This window comes from Lagopus leucura, unplaced genomic scaffold, assembly GCF_019238085.1.
Source record: "Lagopus leucura isolate 7727_CA_CO unplaced genomic scaffold, USGS_WTPT01 Super-Scaffold_1, whole genome shotgun sequence".
In the NCBI taxonomy this organism is placed as follows: Eukaryota; Metazoa; Chordata; class Aves; order Galliformes; family Phasianidae; genus Lagopus; species Lagopus leucura.
This window is the reverse complement of record NW_024962250.1, coordinates 36,822,730-36,827,576: the sequence shown is the minus strand read 5'-3', so window position 1 is coordinate 36,827,576 and position 4,847 is coordinate 36,822,730.

Below are 4,847 nucleotides of genomic sequence, written 5' to 3'. Positions count from 1 at the left end.
TCTGTTAAGCTGCATTACAGAAACATGGGTTTGAATACATAAATCCATGAGGTGATTTCTTCTTTCTTGTTGCTCTCCTATACCTTTTCTTCTGATCTGGGGAGAAATGGGCATCCATACGAGACGGAAGCAAGAGATGGACCCAAAACACCTTTCTTTGGCAGAAGCCACCACTCAGCTGTTTGCTTCCACTGGAAAAGCTCAGTGTTGTCTGTGGCAATAAGCAGCAAGCAGTAAGATCACTGGTTAGGACCAACGTATAGAAAGGTATTTGGGCACTTCATTTTTTCATGGCCCCCAGGGCATGAGGCCCTCATTGTGATGGCTAAATCTTGGATATCCCATTGCCTAGCAACATCATCAGCTGAGGAAGGTACCTGAGCACTTATTCCCACCTACTCGATGTGTGGAGTACTGGTTCTGTTTGCTTACTTTACAGTCTGATGCTGATGAGGTCCATTTGATGTCCTTCGGCTCTTGGATTGAGAGTGGTGGTGAGCAGTGCTTGCCTCTGTGCTGCTTGCAAAGTATGTCAGTATCCTTTGTGCTTCATAACTGTAAATGCTTCACTGCTCTTGGTTTGCAAAGAGACTCTGCTTAGGAGTCAAAATTTGAACGTGAAGTGGAGGTCAGTAAGAACAAAAGCACTTCTCTTCTGGATGTTTGAATGTATTGGCTGAGTCCTACTTGTTTGAATACATCAGGGATTAGAGCAGTGTTGTGGAAGTACTCACCTTTGTTTTCTTTACACCTCCAGCAAAAGAGAAATTTAGACCTGTTTCTTCAGGATGCCACAAAAGGGAAGTATAAAGCTAAAGAGTTATTTTGATTTCGACTTCTTACTGGCTTTTGGTGAACTTGCCCCCATTTGTGCAGAAGAATTAAGTATCAATTGCCAAGTCCCAGACTTGCTTGTGGTCTCAGAGAGAAGCCTTGGTGTCAGTGCATTATCTTACACAGGTGATGCAGCCTGCACATATTCCCTTCTGAGTGATATCGGAACAGGAAAGATGTCAAAACTCCATAAAAGGCAATTTCCTCTTCACTTAGGATAGCATCATTGCCCAGCTAGGCATTGGCTGGTTAAAATGCAGTGATGGAAGTACTTATATTCTCTAGAAGCTCAACTTTCTCCTGTGTCAGTGTCTAAATACACTGATGATTCAGATGGATATGCAGTGGTTTTTATGAATGTTGATGAATTTATGATGTGGATAACGAACTTATAAAGGGCAGCTAGCTCCCTCCACATCCCCCTGTGACTATATCTTAAAGCCTGGTGCCACAGGGAGTGCTTTGGTGATAACAAGACATAGAGAGCAAGAGAAGTATTAGGACATATTCCTGATGTTCCCTGAACTCAGATACTCTGTAAATTCTCTGGCGTCTACTAAGAAGGCGGTACTATCTTGGCTTGTCTCTTCTCTGTTCAGCCATGTCATGATTCAAACTGTAGGAACTGTAATATCTTTTGAGACCTCTTATTCCTGAGACTAGTTGGCTAAGGGGTTCAAAACTTTTGTAGGAGTTATATATGTACTCATGCTGGCAGGTGGCATCTGCTGTGTAAGTTGAATTCTGATTGGAAATTAAGACAAAAATGACAGTGGTGACTGAGAAATGCTTGTCTTTGGAAAACGATTGAATGAATAGGTTTGAAATATGAAAATGAGATCACTGCTGGAGGAGACATAGCTGTCAAAAGCATATGCTTTGGGACCACGTCTACAGAAAAATTGGCACTTTTTGTGAATCGCTGGCTTGCGTTAACGAAGCCAGTCTATCACAGATGAATTGAAATCCTTTGCAGGATGTGCTTTGAGGATAATAAAAACTCTGAGATTGGTGAAGGAGTAGCAGGAATAGCTACAGGATCCTGGCCTGCTCACAGGCTGACAGTGTGGGTGCTGCTGTGTTCCCCCTACCCATGTTATCTTACTTATTTGGCAGTTACCTACAGTGTTATGCTTTCTGGATCATACTACTGAAAAAGTGCAGGATGACAAAAAAAATCAGCTGTTCAGTTGTCTGGTAATTCCCCTCTTTACTAGAACGAATGTGATACAGTCTATAAGCTACGGAAAGTTTCCCAAGTGCTACAAAAGGCAAAGAATTGGATTTGGTGACTAGCACAGTACTTTACACGTAGATCCCTTGCTTGGGTGTGAGAGGCATTAATTCACTTGTTATGTTGCCCAAGTGTGGGAGAATCTGAGCTTGAATTCAGTTTTCAAAATCAAAGATTTCCCCAAAATCTGCTGAGCATCAAACCTGAACTTATGACAAGGCTCTTCAGATCATTCACTGCCTTTGTGTTGGAGTTGTTGTAATGCTTCACTTCTCTGTAGGGTTCATGTAATAACACAGCCAGCATACACATTAAGCTTCCTCCTGGAATCTGCCAAACAAAAATGCTGTACTTTTTTATAGTAACTTCCTGTGGTATAAACGATGGTTTGTATATTTGAAAAGTAGTTCTAAAGGGCTGCTGTCTCCAGCTCAGCTTTTGGGTGCTGGGATCAGGCTTGTTTTTAAAATTTATAGCCCACTTTGACATGGCCACACTCCTGGAACAGCCTTTCTGGCATCACTGTACATGGAAATTAAACATCCTTCAGACCCCTACCCCTGCCCTGAATTTCAAATGCTTTAGAAGTGCTGATTGCAGCAGAGCCTGAACAGCAGGCATTTTTTCTGCTTGTTGTTTTTATGTGAGGTTTAGATTAAACACACAGAGAAAGTAGCTCACACAGGTACAATGACCAGAAGTTTACACATGCTTCCCTGCTAGGGTGGCAGGCAGTTTTTTGTCTTTAACAAGTTCCTGGTAGCTGTCCTGGTAGAACAAACAGTAGAAAACATGTATTTTTCATAGAATCATGGAATTGCTTGAGTTGGAAGGAGCCATAAAAGGCTATCTGTGCTAACCCCCCAGCCATGAACAGGGACACCTACAGCTCCATCAGGTGCTCAGATCCCCATCCAGCCTGACCTTCAGTGTCTGCAGGGACGGGGCATCCACCACCTCTCTGGGCAGCCTGATCAAGTCCAGTCTACTGCCCTTAATGTAAAGAACCTTTTTCCTTATGTCCAGTCTAGATCTCCCCTATATCCAGTCTAGATCTCTCTAAGATTTCATTAAATGCAGTAAGCTTTGTTGTCTGTGTTGTGGTCCTGCTCAGAGGTCTACTGAGAAAGTCAGTACTGGTGGGACCTTTCTATGAATGGAAACAACAGAGAGATTTCTCCTACAAGATGACCCACTCCTATCGTCCTCTCTGTGTGCTGCAAACCTGTTTTCTCTCTGTCCTCATTACTTTCTCAAACTGGCAGGGATGACTGCAGCTCCATTCACTGCAATGTGCCCTTTCAGGAGACTTCTTCAGCCATTTGAAAAATCCTTCTGCAAAACTTGGATATATATGTTGCTATCAGGGGGGACTGGGCTGCCCTATTTCTGTATGCTCTACATAGAAACTGGGTTGCTGAAGGACTTTTCTTGCTCACAGTACTCTATGTGGTTGATCCAGAAAAGGATGGTTTTGTTGAGACTCGAGTATTTCTGAGGGAAGGGTCCATATTCATGTGTGTGGGGAATTAAAAAAGGAAACATTAGCACGTTCTGATAGAGATGTCCTCATTTAACTTAATGACAGACACCTACTTCACAGGGGTCAAGATTTCCGTATCCTGTATGCGGGGGATCTGTCAGCTATGTTATCCTTGTTATAGCAATAGCTGAACTCCTGTTAGTGTAACAAGCCATGGGGAGCTGCCAGTTAGCAGCTCTGTCACTTACGCTCTCCAGTGTGAATGTTTGCATTCGATTGCTATCTTAGTTAGTCCCAGACTCTCCATGTTCCTGAAATGCACGTGGAATTATCTTACTGCTAACAGATGAAGAAAGAGTTTTCTCAAACTGGGCAGCCCAGGGTCTCTTTTAGGTCTCTTCTAACATGAAGACAACCTTGCCTCTGCTGCCCCAGCTCTCTACCCACATCCTTTGTGCACACATCCATTTCTGAGACTACTTCTGCCTTCCAGACCTCCCAGGGCTTGGCTCTGCCTTTGTGATAGGTCTCCTGAAATCTATTCAAGGGAAACAAGCACAGATAGAAGAACTAACAGCATGACCTTTTGGAAAGAATGGCAATGACAGCATGATGGTGACTTCATACTTGACAAATCATAACTCCAGGGTTGGAAAGACCCACTGGACAATGAGCTTTGGTCAAACCATCCTCGGTAGATGTTTGTCCAACCTGTTCAGGCAAATCTTCTGTGGATGAAGGTTTCACTTGTACATGGGTGCTCTGTTGACACGGTGCTCTTCAGAGCTTATCTGGGTCAGCAGTATCATTGTACGCAGCCAAGTCTCTCTTCTTTGTGTTTTGTGTTCTCAGGTACCCAATTCTTGCATTTCCTTCCCAGTCTATTTGAAATGCAGTAGATGATTTCCTGGGAAAATTTGCATCTTTCATTTTTCTGATCTATATCTTGGTATATTTCCACCCGATTTTTGTTCTTAAAGCTGTTTTATTTTCTGCTTGTGGGGAATCCCTTGGCTAAATGTTTGTGACATCAGAGGCTTGAAGAGGACTGAACCTTTTTATTCTCTGCATGTGTTCAGCTTCTGCCATAGAGGAAACCCTCCCCATTGTACAATTGCAGTGTTGCCAATGAAATGGTGATTTGAAACTGAAAATAGCATTTTGGAAATTTGCATTTCTTCAGCTGAAAAGATATTGCTATTTCTGTTGCAGATTGTGTTCTAGTTTATAAAACTTCTCTTTTCAAACATGGAAAAATGGTAAGCCTTAACATTTCAGATGATACTCTATGAGTCT